A 17430-nucleotide genomic window follows, 5' to 3' on the forward strand; every position below is an offset into this window, starting at 1 on the left:
TCCCGGTACTAACCAGGTCCCAACCCTGCTTAGCCTCTGAGATCAAATGAGATTTGGCTCTTTCAGGGTGATGCAGCCATAGTAGATTTTTTCAGGCACGCTCAACCCTCTTGACAAATGCCAAGATGGTCACCTTAGGAAACAAACAAAAAAAACAAGTCAACACCAACAACATAAAAAGAAGCCTACCGCACCTAGTATTTCCAGGCGGTCTCCCATCCAGGTATTAACAAGACGCGGCCCTTTCTAGCCTCTGAGATCAGCGGAGATTGGGCGCTTTCAGGGTGATGTGCCCATAGGCAATCTCTTTGGGCACTCTCATCCCTCTTGAAAAATGCCAATATAGTCACCCTGGGAAACAAGCGAAAAAAAACAGGTCAACGCCAACAACATAAAAAGAAGAATACGGCACCTGGTATTCCAAGGCCGTCTCCCATTCAAGTACTAACTAGGCCCAACCCTTCTTAGCCTCTGAGATCAGAAGAGATATGGTGCTTTCAGGGTGATGTGGCTGTAAGCGATCTCTTTAGGCACTCTCAACCCTCTTGACAAATGCCAAGATGATCACTTTGGGAAACAAGCGAAAAAAACAGGTCAACACCAACAACATAAAAAGAAGCCTGCGGCATCTGGAAAACCCAGGCGGTCTCCCATCCAGATACAAACCAGGCCCAACCCTGCTTAGCCTCTGAGACCAAGCGAGATTGGGCGCTTTCAGGGTGTTGTGCTCGTAGGCAATTTCTTTGTGCACTCTCAACCCTCTTGACACATGCCAAGATGGTCACCTTGGGAAACAAGGGAAAATAAAACAGGTCAACGCCGACAACATAATGAGAAGCCTACGGCACCTGGTATTCCCAAGCTGTCTCCCATCCAGGAACTAACCAGGCCCATCGCTGCTTAGCCTTCGAGATCAGATGAGATTGGGATCTTTCAGGGTGATTTGGCCGTAGGCACTCTCTTTGGGCACTCTGAAGCCTCTTGACAAAGGCCAAGATGGTCACCTTGGGAAACAAGCTAAAAAAAACAGGTCAAAGCCAACAACATAAAAGAAGCCTACGGCATCCAGTATTCCCAGGCGATCTCCCAATTAAGACACTAACCAGACCAGATCCTTCTGTGGCACCTGGTCTTCCCAGGCAGTCTCCCATCCAGGTACTAACCAGGCCTGACGCTGCTTAGCCTCTGAAATCAGACGAGATCGGGTGCTTTCAGGTTGATGTGGCCGTAAGCTTTCTCTTCAAGACACGCCCAACCCTCTTGACAAACGCCAAGATGGTCGCCTTGAGAAACAAGCAAAAAAAACAGGTCAAAGCCAACAACATAAAAAGAAGCCTATGGGCTTACAGCGGACCCTAAAAGATGGGACCCACTAGCTCTGTCATGGTTCGGACGCTGTAATGTGTTGAAGATGAACGCAATGCCACGACTTCTGTATCTACTACAAGCCTTACCTATCAAAATACCCCAGACTTTCTTTCATGCGGTTCGCTCAATCTTTATCAAGTTCCTCTGGCGCGGAAAACATATGCGTATTGGTAGGGCAATGCTATTGCGACCGAAATTGCGGGGAGGTATTGGCTTCCCGGACCCTGCTCTATATTACACAGCGACGCACATGACACCGGTGGTTGACTGGTGCCGGTGTTCTGCCATATACTGTCCGGCCATGATATAGTGTCTGCGCCGTACTGCGCATGCGCAGTACGGAGCAGACGAAGCTTCGGAGATTTTCATGCGCGGTGAGTGGAGGTGGTAGCCCCACCATCCAAGTGGACATAGGGTTGTGAATATTAGAGGGCCCCTCGCAGGCGAGCTTCGGGCTTGGCCTCGCTGCGCTCGGCTCTTTTATATTCTTTTATATTCTTACTCTATGACACATACAGTCCCGGTACAAATATGCAAAATAGAGCAAAAGAGTACATGGTTTATTTTGATGTATGATAGTTTTATTGCATGCTTGATGTGGATGATTAAAATCGTGTAGTGATCTATATTTAGCATAAGAATGAAAAGGCATAACATGGCAATGAGACAAAATCCATTAGAGATGTGAGCTAGATGAAATGATGAAATGTCTCTGTATAGCCCAGATTGTCTTCTGTTATCACTTAGCCTACCCTCTAAATTCACTAGCCTCTCTATATACACCAGCATGTTTACACTAGCCGGTCTTCTGCATACAATAGCCTGTCTTCGATATACACTAGCCTATGTTCTGAATACACTAGCCCGTCTTCTGTCTTCTGTATGCCCTAGCCTGTCTTCTGTATACATTAGTCTCTCTGTATAAACTAGCATCTCTGTATACCCCAAACTGTCTTCTGTAAAAACTTGTCTCTCTTTATAGCCTGTCTAGCCTTTCTTCTGTACACACTAGCTTCTCTGTATACACTAACCAGGCTTCTATATACAATAGCTTCACTCTATGCACTAGCCTCTCTGTATAATCTAGCCTCTCTATATACCCTCTCTCTATATATAGTGTTCTGCATCTCCGTAGTGGTAGCCTCTCCGTAGAAGCCAGCCTTTATTCTGTATTCACTAGCCTTTCTTCTGTATGCTGTAGTCTTTTATATATACTAGCTTCTCTGTACACCCTTGCATCTCTGTAATACACTAAACCCTCTGTATACCACAGCCTGTCTTCTGTATACACTAGACTGTAAACACTAGCTAGAATACACCAGCCTGTCTTCTGTACCCACTAGAATCTCTGTATACACTACCCAGTCTTCTGTATACACTGTCAGCTTGCATGTATACCCAAGCCTGTCTTCTGTATACACTAGTCTCTCTATATCCACTGTCCTATCTGTATACACTCGACTCTCTCTATACACTAACCTCTCTATATACACTAACATCTTTGTATATACTAGCCTCTCTTTAAATTAGCCTCTCTGTGTACCCCAGCCTCATTGTTTACTCTAGCATCTCTGTATACTCAAGCCTATCTGCTTACACGAGTCTGTATTCTGTATTCACTAGCCTGTATTCACTAGCCTTATATATACTAGCTTCTCGCTTCTCTGTACACTAGACTCTCTGAATACACTAAACCCTCAGTATACCACAGCCTGTCTTCTTTATACATTAGACTGTAAAAACTAGCTAGAATACACCAGCCTGTCTTCTTTACCCAATAGACTCTCTGTATGCACTACTCAGTCTTCTGTATACACTGTCAGCTTTGATGTATACCCAAGCCTGTCTTCTGTATACACTAGTTTCTCTATATGCACTGTCCTTTCTGTATACTCTCGACCCTCTCTATACATTAACCTCTCTATATACACTAACATCTTTGTATATACTAGCCTCTCTTTAAATTAGCCTCTCTGTGTACCCCAGCCTCACTGTTTACTCTAGCATACTCAAGCCTATCTACATACACGAGTCTTCTGTATTGTGTATTAACTAGCCTTTCTTCTGTATGCTGTAGTCTTCTATATATACCAGCTTCTCTGTACACTCTTGCATCTCTGTAAACACTGTGTAAACTAGCCAGTCTTATGTATACACTCGCCGACTGTATACACTAGACTCTCTGAATACACTAAACTCTCTGTATACCACAGCCTGTCTTCTGTATACACTAGACTGTAAAAACTAGCTAGAATACACCAGCCTGTCTTCTGTACCCACTAGACTCTCTGTATACACTACCCAGTCTTCTGTATAGAATGTCAGCTTTCATGTATACCCTTTCTGTATACACTAGCTTCTCTATATGCACTGTCCTTTCTGTATACACTCGACTCTCTCTATACACTAACCTCTCTATATACACTAACATCTTTGTATTTGTCTTTAAACTAGCCTCTCTGTGTACCCCAGCCTCACTGTTTACTCTAGCATCTCTGTATACTCAAGCCTATCTACATACACGAAACCTGTATTCTGTATTCACTAGCCTTTCTTCTGTATGCTGTAGTCTTCTATATATACCAGCTTCTCTGTACACCCTAGCACTGTAACAGTACTAGGTTCCTGTATTACAGAAACAGAACACCAGCAATAAGGTGTATACTGTGCAGGAGGCACACAACACCGACTCTAACTTCTGCACTGCAGATGCATATATTGCAGAAATTTAACACCAGTAATAAAGGGTAGCTTCAGGTGTGTACTGTGCAGGAGGCACATAACACCCACTGTAACAGTGCTAGGTTCCCAAGCAGTAAAGACACTGTCCCTGCCTATAGTCCTCTTTCCCTGACCACCGCAACACACTATACAAGGCCGCCGCGCTGGCGGCCTTATATAGTGGGGGGTGTGTACTAAACCCCCCTGAGCTATAATTGGCCACAGGAATCCTGCCTGTGGTGAATTGTGGCTCTCCTCACAGAGGATGTCACATCTGTTCTTATTATATAGAACCTATTATGCTCCTCGTAAACTTTTTCAGTTTGGCCGAACGGCCGGACGCAAGTTGCCCCCGGTGCGGGAACATGGGGGGAGACATGATGCACATGTTTTGGAGATGCCCGAAGTTGATCCGCTACTGGACAGAGGTGACAGGAACCATTGATCGGGTGGTTGGAACCTCCACCAGGATGGAGGCGAAGTATTGTCTCCTGGGATTAGTTGAAGGAGTTGGAAACCCGGGAAGTAGCCAGATGGCAGTTCTGAGATGCCTATTTCAGGCAAGGAAACTGATTGCTCAACCCTGCTTAGCCTCCAATGTTGGCAATGACTTGGTTTTTTTCGCTTGTTTCCCAAGATGACCATGTTGGCGTTTGTCAAGATGGTTGAGGGTGCCCGAAGAGATCGCCTATGGCCCCATCACCTTGAAAGTGCCTGATCTTGTCTGATCTCGGAGGCTAAGCATTGTCGGGCCTGATTAGTAACTGGATGGGAGACCAACTGGGAATACCAGGTGCCGTAGGATTCTTTTTATGTTGTTGGCGTTGACATGGTTTATTTTTTCCGCTTGTTTCCCAAGGTGATCATCTTGGCATTTGTCAAGAGGGCTGAGAGAGTCCAAAGAAATCTCCTATTTCCACATCCCCCTGAAAGCGCCCGATCTCATCTGATCTCAGAGGCTAAGCAGGGTCCGGCCTGGATAGTACCTAATTAAAGGTGCCGTAGGAATCTTTTTATATTAATGGCTTTGACCTGTTTTTCTTTCGCTTGTTTCCCAAGGTGACCATTTTAGCATCAGTCAAGAGTTTTGAGTATGTCCCAAAGCGTTCGCCTGAGGTCACATCACCCTGAAAGCGCCCAATCTCAGAGGCTAAGCAGGGTCTGGGTCAGATGGGAGACCGGCAGGGTCTATGTTGTTGGCGTTGAACTTTTTTTTTTCACTTGTTTCCCAAGATAACCATCTTGGTATTTGTCAAGAGGGTTGAGAGTGTCTAAATAGAACACATATGGCCACATCACCCTGAAAGCGCACAATCTCATTGATCTCGGAGGCCTAGCAGTGTACGGCCTGGTTAATACCTGTATGGGAGACCATCTGTGAATACCAGGTGCCGTAGGCTTCTTTTTATGTTGTTGGCGTTTACCTGTTTATTTTCGCTTGTTTCCCAAGGTGACCATCTTGGCGCTTAACAAGAGGGTTGAGAGTGCCCAAAGAGATCACCTACGGCCCCATCACCCTGAAAGCGCCCAATCTCATCTGATCTCAGAGGCTAAACAGTGTCGGGCCTGGTTAGTACCTGGATGGGAGACCGCCTGGAAATACCAGGTGCCATAGGCTTCTTTTTTTGTTGTTGGCTTTGACCTGGTTTTTTTCCCTTGTTTCAAAAGGTGACCATCTTGGCATTTGTCAAGAGGGTTGAGAGTGCACAAAGAAATTGCCTATTGCCTACGGGCACAACACCCTGAAAGCGCCCAATCTCGTTTGGTCTCAGAGGCTAAGCAGGGTTGGGCCTGGTTTGTACCTGGATGGGAGACCGCCTGGGTTTTCCAGATGCCGCAGGCTTCTTTTTATGTTGTTGGCGTTGACTTGTTTTTTTTGTTTGTTTCCCAAGGTGACCATCTTGGCGTTTGTCAAGAGGGTTGAGCGTGCATTTGATCTCAGAGGCTAAGCAGGGTTGGGACATGGTTAGTACCTGTATGGGAGACCGCCTGGGATTTCTCAATGCCATAGGCTTTAGTTTTAAGCTGTTGGCATTGACTTATTTTTTTTATTTTTATTATTCTTTTATTAAGTAGAACAACATAAATATAACAGTCAACCATACAGCATGACCCAGGGTCACAATTACATGCTAACAAAAAATAGGCAGCCAAATAACTCTGGGTTCTCAGAGGGGAGTCCTACAGTTTCATGCAGAAAATAGAGAAACCCCACCTCCGACATGTAGTACAGTATAACTAGTGCAGCTCCGTTCGGACAAATGTAATCATGGAGAACAACTGGGACCACAGCGAGCCAGCTTATCATGACCTACGTGAACCAGAGTAAAATATGAGCCGGTCATGTCCAGAACCCTGGGGTTCTTCTGGGTCCTGAAGGCTAGTAAGGAGACAAGGCATAGTTAAAAGGGAGGACGGGGGAAGAAGAGAGTGCAAAGACGGAGAGAGAGGAGGTGGGGGGATGGCGGCGGGGAAAAAAAGAAAAATAAAGACAAAAAGGGAGGGGGGGAATGCCACCCAGGGCAGACATGGCCTACGTAGGTAAACGTTAGATGTTCAGTCGTTTTCTGGGACGGGGGCACTGCTCACCTCCCGAATGTAGTCTCGAGTACCAGTAAAATACCTCCAGGGCCTCCATGTAACACTAAATGCCTCTTCAGTGTTGTGAAGGGTGGCGGTCAATTCTTCCATCCGGAGAATATGATTGACTTTGGAATACCACAGCACCTTGGATGGGGGCTGAGGCTGCCTCCACAGTGCGGGAATGCAGGCCCGGGCGGCATTCAGGAGTTGCATCGTGAGGTTTTTTTTGTATTTTCGAACAGGCTGTTCGATCAAGTGAATGAAAAGGCATAACATGGCAATGAGACAAACTCCATTAGAGATGTGAGCTAGATGAAATGATGAAATGTCTCTGTATAGCCCAGATTGTCTTCTGTTATCACTTAGCCTACCCTCTAAATTCACTAGCCACTCTATATACACCAGCATGTTTACACTAGCCGGTCTTCTGCATACAATAGCCTGTCTTCGATATACACTAGCCTATGTTCTGAATACACTAGCCCGTCTTCTGTCTTCTGTATGCCCTAGCCTGTCTTCTGTATACATTAGTCTCTCTGTATAAACTAGCATCTCTGTCTTCTGCATCTCTGCATCCCAAACTGTCTTCTGTAAAAACTTGTCTCTCTTTATAGCCTGTCTAGCCTTTTTTCTGTACACACTAGCTTCTCTGTATACACTAACCAGGCTTCTATATACAATAGCTTCACTCTATGCACTAGCCTTTCTGTATAATCTAGCCTCTCTATATACCCTAGATAGTGTTCTGCATCTCCGTAGTGGTAGCCTCTCCGTAGAAGCCAGCCTTTATTCTGTATTCACTAGCCTTTCTTCTGTATGCTGTAGTCTTTTATATATACTAGCTTCTCTGTACACCCTTGCATCTCTGTAATACACTAAACCCTCTGTATACCACAGCCTGTCTTCTGTATACACTAGACTGTAAACACTAGCTAGAATACACCAGCCTGTCTTCTGTACCCACTAGAATCTCTGTATACACTACCCAGTCTTCTGTATACACTATCAGCTTGGATGTATACCCAAGCCTGTCTTCTGTATACACTAGTCTCTCTATATGCACTGTCCTATCTGTATACACTCGACTCTCTCTATACACTAACCTCTCTATATACACTAACATCTTTGTATATACTAGCCTCTCTTTAAATTAGCCTCTCTGTGTACCCCAGCCTCATTGTTTACTCTAGCATCTCTGTATACTCAAGCCTATCTGCATTCACTAGCCTGTATTCACTAGCCTTATATATACTAGCTTCTCGCTTCTCTGTACACCCTTGCATCTCTGTACACTAGACTCTCTGAATACACTAAACCCTCAGTATACCACAGCCTGTCTTCTGTATACATTAGACTGTAAAAACTAGCTAGAATACACCAGCCTGTCTTCTTTACCCAATAGACTCTCTGTATGCACTACCCAGTCTTCTGTATACACTGTCAGCTTTGATGTATACCCAAGCCTGTCTTCTGTATACACTAGTTTCTCTATATGCACTGTCCTTTCTGTATACTCTCGACCCTCTCTATACATTAACCTCTCTATATACACTAACATCTTTGTATATACTAGCCTCTCTTTAAATTAGCCTCTCTGTGTACCCCAGCCTCACTGTTTACTCTAGCATCTCTGTATACTCAAGCCTATCTACATACACGAGTCTTCTGTATTGTGTATTAACTAGCCTTTCTTCTGTATGCTGTAGTCTTCTATATATACCAGCTTCTCTGTACACCCTTGCATCTCTGTAAACACTGTGTAAACTAGCCAGTCTTATGTATACACTCGCCGACTGTATACACTAGACTCTCTGAATACACTAAACTCTCTGTATACCACAGCCTGTCTTCTGTATACACTAGACTGTAAAAACTAGCTAGAATACACCAGCCTGTCTTCTGTACCCACTAGACTCTCTGTATACACTACCCAGTCTTCTGTATAGAATGTCAGCTTTCATGTATACCCTTTCTGTATACACTAGCTTCTCTATATGCACTGTCCTTTCTGTATACACTCGACTCTCTCTATACACTAACCTCTCTATATACACTAACATCTTTGTATTTGTCTTTAAACTAGCCTCTCTGTGTACCCCAGCCTCACTGTTTACTCTAGCATCTCTGTATACTCAAGCCTCTCTACATACACGAAACCTGTATTCTGTATTCACTAGCCTTTCTGCTGTATGCTGTAGTCTTCTATATATACCAGCTTCTCTGTACACCCTAGCACTGTAACAGTACTAGGTTCCTGTATTACAGAAACAGAACACCAGCAATAAGGTGTATACTGTGCAGGAGGCACACAACACCGACTCTAACTTCTGCACTGCAGATGCATGTATTGCAGAAATTGAACACCAGTAATAAAGGGTAGCTTCAGGTGTGTACTGTGCAGGAGGCACATAACACCCACTGTAACAGTGCTAGGTTCCCAAGCAGTAAAGAGCGTCCTCTTTCCCTGACCACCGCAACACACTATACAAGGCCGCCATGCTGGCGGCCTTATATAGTGTGGGGTGTGTACTAAACCCCCCTGAGCTATAATTGGCCACAGGAATCCTGCCTGTGGTGAATTGTGGCTCTCCTCACACAGGATGTCACATCTGTTCTTATTATATAGAACCTATTATGCTCCTCGTAAACTTTTTCAGTTTGGCCGAACGGCCGGACGCAAGTTGCCCCCGGTGCGGGAACATGGGGGGAGACATGATGCACATGTTTTGGAGATGCCCGAAGTTGATCCGCTACTGGACAGAGGTGACAGGAACCATTGATCGGGTGGTTGGAACCTCCACCAGGATGGAGGCGAAGTATTGTCTCCTGGGATTAGTTGAAGGAGTTGGAAACCCGGGAAGTAGCCAGATGGCAGTTCTGAGATGCCTATTTCAGGCAAGGAAACTGATTGCCCAACCCTGCTTAGCCTCCAATGTTGGCAATGACTTGTTTTTTTTCGCTTGTTTCCCAAGATGACCATGTTGGCGTTTGTCATGATGGTTGAGAGTGCCCGAAGAGATCGCCTATGGCCCCATCCCCTTGAAAGTGCCTGATCTTGTCTGATCTCGGAGGCTAAGCATTGTCGGGCCTGATTAGTAACTGGATGGGAGACCAACTGGGAATACCAGGTGCCGTAGCATTCTTTTTATGTTGTTGGCGTTGACATGGTTTTTTTTTTCCGCTTGTTTCCCAAGGTGATCATCTTGGCATTTGTCAAGAGGGCTGAGAGAGCCCAAAGAAATCTCCTACGGCCACATCCCCCTGAAAGTGCCCGATCTCATCTGATCTCAGAGGCTAAGCAGGGTCCGGCCTGGATAGTACCTAATTAAAGGTGCCGTAGGAATCTTTTTATATTGTTGGCTTTGACCTGTTTTTCTTTCGCTTGTTTCCCAAGGTGACCATTTTAGCATCAGTCAAGAGTTTTGAGTATGTCCCAAAGCGTTCGCCTGAGGTCACATCACCCTGAAAGCGCCCGATCTCAGAGGCTAAGCAGGGTCTGGGTCAGATGGGAGACCGCCAGGGTCTATGTTGTTGGCGTTGACCTTTTTTTTTTCACTTGTTTCCCAAGATAACCATCTTGGTATTTGTCAAGAGGGTTGAGAGTGTCTAAATAGAACACCTATGGCCACATCACCCTGAAAGTGCACAATCTCATCTGATCTCGGAGGCCTAGCAGTGTACAGCCTGGTTAATACCTGTATGGGAGACCATCTGTGAATACCAGGTGCCGTAGGCTTCTTTTTATGTTGTTGGCTTTTACCTGTTTATTTTCGCTTGTTTCCCAAGGTGACCATCTTGGTGTTTAACAAGAGGGTTGAGAGTGCCCAAAGAGATCACCTACGGCCCCATCACCCTGAAAGCGCCCAATCTCATCTGATCTCAGAGGCTAAACAGTGTCGGTCCTGGTTAGTACCTGGATGGGAGACCGCCTGGAAATACCAGGTGCCATAGACTTCTTTTTTTGTTGTTGGCTTTGAACTGTTTTTTTCGCTTGTTTCTCAAGGCGACCATCTTGGCGTTTGTCAAGAGGGTTGGGCGTGTCTTGAAGAGAACGCTTACGGCCACATCACACTGAAAGCACCCGATCTCGTCTGATTTCAGAGGCTTAGGAGCATCAGGACTGGTTAGTACCTGGGTGGGAGACTGCCTGGAAAGACCAGGTGACATAGAAGGATCTGGTCTGGTTAGTGTCTTGATTGGGAGATCGCCTGGGAATACCGGATGCCGTAGGATTCTTTTTATGTTGTTGGCTTTGACCTGTTTTTTTTCCCTTGTTTCCCAAGGTGACCATCTTGGCATTTGTCAAGAGGGTTGAGAGTGCACAAAGAAATTGCCTATGGGCACAACACCCTGAAAGCGCCCAATCTCGTTTGGTCTCAGAGGCTAAGCAGGGTTGGGCCTGGTTTGTACCTGGATGGGAGACCGCCTGGGTTTTCCAGATGCCGCAGGCTTCTTTTTATGTTGTTGGCGTTGACTTGTTTTTTTTGTTTGTTTCCCAAGGTGACCATCTTTGGGTTTGTCAAGAGGGTTGAGCATGCATTTGATCTCAGAGGCTAAGCAGGGTTGGGACATGGTTAGTACCTGGATGGGAGACCGCCTGGGATTTCTCGATGCCATAGGCTTTAGTTTTAAGTTGTTGGCATTGACTTATTTTCTTTATTTTTATTATTCTTTTATTAAGTAGAACAACATAAATATAACAGTCAACCATACAGCATGACCCAGGGTCACAATTACATGCTAACAAAAAATAGGCAGCCAAATAACTCTGGGTTCTCAGAGGGGAGTCCTACAGTTTCATGCAGAAAATAGAGAAACCCCACCTCCGACATGTAGTACAGTATAACTAGTGCAGCTCCGTTCGGACAAATGTAATCATGGAGAACAACTGGGACCACAGCGAGCCAGCTTATCATGACCTACGTGAACCAGAGTAAAATATGAGCCGGTCATGTCCAGAACCCTGGGGTTCTTCTGGGTCCCGAAGGCTAGTAAGGAGACAAGGCATAGTCAAAAGGGAGGACGGGGGAAGAAGAGAGTGCAAAGACGGAGAGAGAGGAGGTGGGGGGATGGCGACGGGGAAAAAAAGAAAAATAAAGACAAAAAGGAGGGGGGGAATGCCACCCAGGGCAGACATGGCCTACGTAGGTAAACGTTAGATGTTCAGTCGTTTTCTGGGACGGAGGCACTGCTCACCTCCCGAATGTAGTCTCGAGTACCAGTAAAATACCTCCAGGGCCTTCATGTAACACTAAATGCCTCTTCAGTGTTGTGAAGGGTGGCGGTCAATTCTTCCATCCGGAGAATATGATTGACTTTGGAATACCACAGCACCTTGGATGGGGGCTGAGGCTGCCTCCACAGTGCGGGAATGCAGGCCCGGGCGGCATTCAGGAGTTGCATCGTGAGGGTTTTTTTTGTATTTTCGAACAGGCTGTTCGGTCAAGTGTAGAAGGCACGCTACTGGGAACCCAAAAGTTCCTCAAGGTCGGGCATGCCCAGAAAAGGTGTCCCATGGTCCCCATATCTGAATTTCACCTCCAACAAACATCCGGGATCGATCTATCCATTTTATTCAGAAGGTATGGGACTCTATACCAGCGTGAGACTATCTTGTATCTTGATATTGGTTTGCGATGGAAGCTTTATGTACTAAGGTCAGGATCTTCCCTATCTGTTGTGGGGTAAATGTGATGCCTAAGTCCCTCTCCCATTTGTGGATAAATGGTGGGGGTCGACTCCTCCTCCTGACTACTCAATAGGTTGTACAGAAGGGAGAGGGTGTGTCGCACAGGTTCCCTTTTGTGACAGATGGATTTATAGGGTGTCAGGTCTCTAGGAGTGTAGGGGGCCCTTTGTATGGCCAGAAGAAAGTGACGAAGTTGATAAGCACTAAACAAGTCAAGCGGAGGGTCAGAAAGCTCGGCGACAGTTTGCGTGGTCGGGAGCCTTCCCATGGGCCACACCTCTCCCAGACGCTGTTTCCCCACCAGTGTCAACTGTCGCAGTTTCTTGTTGGTAAATCCCGATGGGAAGTCTGGATTACCTATAACCGGAGTCATTGGTGATGACAGGGGAGCAATGTGTGTGCAGCGGAACAACCTCCGCACAACAGCCAACGTAGCTCCCACTACGGGGTGACCTCTGAGGTCTTTTGGTAGGGAGGACAGGAGCCACGGGGAGGTCAATAGGGGAATGGATCCATCCTCAATCTCCATCTCCACCCACTGCTTGTGTGGGCCATTACAATGCCAATCAACGACTCTCGCTAGCAGAGTCACTCTGTAGTATTGTCTGAGATCTGGGAGACCCAGACCCCCCTTGTCCTTTGGTCTGGCAAGCAATTGCAAACGGGCTCTGGGCGGTTTGCGCGCCAAAATAAAGTCCCGGAGCAGCACCTGCAGTTGTCTGAAAAAAATTGGGGGTAACCGGATCGGTAATGTCTGGAACATGTATAAGATCCGAGGGAGGGCCATCATTTTTAATGCATTACAGCGCCCGAACCAGGTCAGTGTTAAAGCATGCCAGTTTCCCAAATCAGATTTCAGTCTATCCAGGAGAGGGACAAAATCAAGCAGGTACAATTGCGCTAAATCGGCTGCGATGTCAACGCCCAGTTAACGTATAGATTTTTCAGCCCAGTAGAATGGAAAAGAGGAGCGGAGCCTCTTGGCCTCACCATCCGGGACCGATATATTCAATACAGCCGACTTGGCGCAATTGTTTTTATAGTTTGATAGGCTGCCGTGTCGCTGTAGAGACGCAAGTATTTTGGGAAGCAAAATGTGTGGATTGGAGATGGAAAAAATTAGATCATCAGCGTACGCCGCAATTTTGTGCTGTGCCGAGGGTTTGGATATGCCAGTAATATTCGGGTCATTCCGAACGTGACACATAAGTGGTTCCAGTGTCAGAATAAAAATTAGGGGAGACAGAGGGCACCCCTGCCTCGTCCCATTAGTGATGGGGAAAGAGTCCGAGCACCACTCGGTCACCCGTACCGCTGCCGATGGCGTGGAGTAAAGCGACATTACCCAGCTCATCATGTTGGGGCCAAGACCTATATGTTCCAGGGTGGCCTGCATAAAGTTCCAGGCCACCCTGTCAAAGGCCTCCTCCGCGTCCGTTGACAGCATAAGCAAGGGCCCTCCCTGTACATGCGCCGCATGGATTAAATTGAGGACTCGGGCCGTATTGTCTCTAGCTTCCGACTTATTTTTATTTTTTTGCTTGTTTCCTAAGGTGACCATCTTGGCATTTGTCAAGAGGGTTGAAAGTGCCTGAAGAGATTGCCTACGGGCACATCACCCTGAAAGCACCCGATCTCGTTTGATGTTGGAGGCGAATAGAGTCGGGCCTTGTTTGTACCTGGATGGGAGACCGCCTGGGAATACCAGGTGTCGTAGACTTCTTTTTATGTTGTTGGCGTTGACCTGTTTTTTTTTCGCTTATTTCCCAAAGTGACCATCTTGGTGTTTGTCAAGAGGGTTGAGAGTGCCTGAAGAGATTGCCTATGGCCACATCACTCTGAAAGCACCCAATCTCATCTGATCTTGGAGGCTAAGAAGAGTCGGGCCTGGTTAGTACCTGGATGGGAGACCACCTGGGATTACCAGTTATTGTAGACTTCTTTTATGTTGTTGGCGTTGATTCGTTTTCTTTTTTTTGCTTGTTTCCCAAGGTGACCATCTTGGCATTTGTCAAGAGGGTTGAGAGTGCCCAAAGAGATCGCTTACAGCAGCATCACCCTGAAAGAGCCCTATCTCTTCTCTTTTCTGAGGCTAAGAAGGGTTGGGCCTAGTTAGTACCTGGATGGGAGATGGCGTTGGAATACCAGGTGCCGTATTCTTCTTTTTATGTTGTTGACATTGACCTGTTTTTTTTTCACTTGTTTCCCAAGGTGACCATCTTGGCATTTGTCAAGAGGGTTGAGAGTGCCCGAAGAGATCACCTACGGCCCCATCACCCTGAAAGCGCTCAATCTCGTCTGATCTCGGATGCTAAACAGTGTCGGGCCTGGTTAGTACCTGGATGGGAGACCGCCTGGGAATACCAGGTGCCATAGGCTTCTGTTTTTTTTGTTTTTTTATTTAGTAGTATGCGACATACAATGCAAAGGCAACTTCACAGAATGTGTGATACAAATAGTTATAAACAAACGATCATATTGCATGGATATCAGAGCCAATGGTAAGAAGTCTGAGGAGAATAGCACGTGTACAGCTTTGCGGTCATATCAAGATGAGATTAAAGCTCCATCTCGTTGGGATCCTCTACCACTTAAAATATTATTGATACTAGCCCTGCTACCCTCGAAGAGTTTAGATATCCATAGATAGGGGAAGAGTATTGTGTAGTAGTCAAATGGGGTCGGAACATACCATTTTCTTTTCCCTTTTTTGAGTTAAGAAGGGAAATAGTAGAACTGAAAGGAGGGAGAAGGGGAAAGAGAAGATTGGGGAAGGAAATGGCAGAAAAGGAAAAGAAGGGGTAAGGGGGTGTCTTGGGTAGAGTGGATAGGGTGTGGTCGGGTGGGGTCCCCTCCCAGGGAGCAAGAGACGCCCTCGGCTCACCAGCTCATCAGCTGTCCAACGTTTGGAACAGCGATCTCCAACGATCACCATGAGCTTGCTATGTCTCGCGGAGGTATTCTTCCGAAAAGCGAAACTGGGTCCAGTAGAACCATCTGTTCCCATGCTCCTCCGTTTTATCCCTCATTGTGGCAGTCAGGTCTGCCTTTCGTTCAATATCATTTACCCTTGCGAACCACTGGGTCACCATTGGAGCAGATTGCTCTTTCCACTGACTTGGGATGCAGGCCCTAGCTGCATTGAGGAGATGTTTAAGTAAGGACTTATGATAACGCTTTCTCGACATAGGAGTTAGATTGAGAAGAACTGCTGCGGGATCATTGGCTAAGGAAATGTCTGTGAACTTGTGGATGAGTCTCAGGACAGGCTGCCCGAATGTTTGTAATTTAGGGCATTCCCTGAAAATGTGGAGAATGGTGCCAATCTGTTGCCCACAGCGACAGCAGCGGTCAGATTGACCGGGGAATATTTTGGCCAACACCACCGGTGTACGATACCAGCGTGTGATCAGCTTATATGAGATCTCCTGATATTTACTGCAGAGTGACGACTTATGGGCGAAAAAGAGTATTCTGTCCTTCTGTGGTTTGGAGAATGTAGTTTGTTAGTCCCTTTTCCATTTAGCTAGGAAGGGTGGATCCGTGGAGGATTGTGCGTCTGTCAGGATTTGGTAGGACCTAGAGAGGGAACCACGAATTGGGCCATCATCCAGGCAAAGTTCCTCGAAGGGGTGGAATTGGCTAGAGAAGAACGAATGGTTAGGTAGTGATCTGAGGAAATGGATTAGCTGTCTAGCTCTCCAGCTATCCAATGCAACAGGTACTTGCTCTAGCAGTATGGTCCCCATGGGAATCAAGCCCGTGGGTCCAAGAAATAGGGCTGCTCTCAGAAGCCCTTTCGGGGCTTGCCTGGTAAAGGCCTGGTCAGACAGGCCCGGAGGGAATCTAGGATGTCCAATAATTGGGGTCATAGGAGAAGGGAAGTTAGTCAGGTGGGAAAGATGAAAAAAACTATCCATCTCGGCGAGCGAGGGGCCAATTAACGGGTGAGTAGTCACACAGGGCTCCAATGGCCTCCCCGCCCAAGGCAGACCAGCCAGTGGAACCCGCGCCTTCTCCTGCTCTAGCTTGACCCATAGCTTCAGTTCCCCATGCCGGTGTCTTATCACATATGGTCCCCCATCGGATAGTGTCCGCTGTGTACTGCGCATGCGCAGTACACAGCAACACAGATTCCGAAAATTGCCGAGCATGAACGGCGCCTGCGCACTGAGTCCAGGTTCTATCCCCACTATCCAAGTGGACATAGAGTAAGAATATAAAAGAGCCGAGCGCAGCGAGGCCGAGCCCGAAGCGTGGCGAGCGAAGCTCGCCTGCGAGGGGCCCTCTAATATTCACAACCCTATGTCCGCTTGGATGGTGGGGCTACCACCTCCACTCACCGCGCAGGCGCCGTTCAGCTTCGGAGATTTTCCGAAGCTTCGTCTGCTCCGGACACTATATCATGGCCGGACAGTATATGGCAGAACACCGGCACCAGTCAACCACCGGTGTCATGTGCGTTGCTGTGTAATATAGAGCAGGGTCCGGGCAGCCAATACCTCCCCGCAATTTCGGTCGCAATAGCATTGCCCTACCAATACGCATATGTTTCCCGCGCCAGAGGAACTTGATAAAGATTGAGCGAACCGCATGAAAGAAAGTCTGGGGTATTTTGATAGGTAAGGCTTGTAGTAGATAGAGAAGTCGTGGCATCGCGTTCATCTTCAACACATTACAGCGTCCGAACCATGACAGAGCTAGTGGGTCCCATCTTTTAAGGTCCGCTGTAAGCCCATAGGCTTCTTTTTATGTTGTTGGCTTTGACCTGTTTTTTTTGCTTGTTTCTCAAGGCGACCATCTTGGCGTTTGTCAAGAGGGTTGGGCGTGTCTTGAAGAGAACGCTTACGGCCACATCAACCTGAAAGCACCCAATGTCGTCTGATTTCAGAGGCTAAGCAGCGTCAGGCCTGGTTAGTACCTGGATGGGAGACTCCCTGGGAAGACCAGGTGCCATAGAAGGATCTGGTCTGGTTAGTGTCTTTTTTTTTTTTTTATTCTTTATTTACGGATTGCAGGTAATACAGAGACAAACTGTAAAAGACATAGATCCCTCAGTTTTCCAGGTT

General features: G+C 46.8%; 6 pseudogenes; 5 read left to right on the plus strand and 1 right to left on the minus strand.

Annotated features, from left to right (window-relative positions):
* Window positions 1–836: 836 nt before the first annotated feature.
* Window positions 837–955, minus strand: LOC143936534 (5S ribosomal RNA; annotated as a pseudogene).
* Window positions 956–4775: 3820 nt separating this feature from the next.
* On the plus strand, window positions 4776–4894 carry LOC143936817 (5S ribosomal RNA; annotated as a pseudogene).
* A 694-nt stretch (window positions 4895–5588) lies between these two features.
* LOC143936427 (5S ribosomal RNA) lies at window positions 5589–5707 on the plus strand (annotated as a pseudogene).
* Window positions 5708–10507: 4800 nt separating this feature from the next.
* Window positions 10508–10626, plus strand: LOC143937207 (5S ribosomal RNA; annotated as a pseudogene).
* A 3555-nt stretch (window positions 10627–14181) lies between these two features.
* LOC143937710 (5S ribosomal RNA) lies at window positions 14182–14300 on the plus strand (annotated as a pseudogene).
* A 321-nt stretch (window positions 14301–14621) lies between these two features.
* On the plus strand, window positions 14622–14740 carry LOC143937434 (5S ribosomal RNA; annotated as a pseudogene).
* The last annotated feature ends 2690 nt before the right edge of the window (window positions 14741–17430 follow it).

Source organism: Lithobates pipiens, unplaced genomic scaffold, assembly GCF_037356315.1.
Source record: "Lithobates pipiens isolate NorthernLeopardFrog02 unplaced genomic scaffold, aLitPip1_a1.2 Scaffold_28, whole genome shotgun sequence".
In the NCBI taxonomy this organism is placed as follows: Eukaryota; Metazoa; Chordata; class Amphibia; order Anura; family Ranidae; genus Lithobates; species Lithobates pipiens.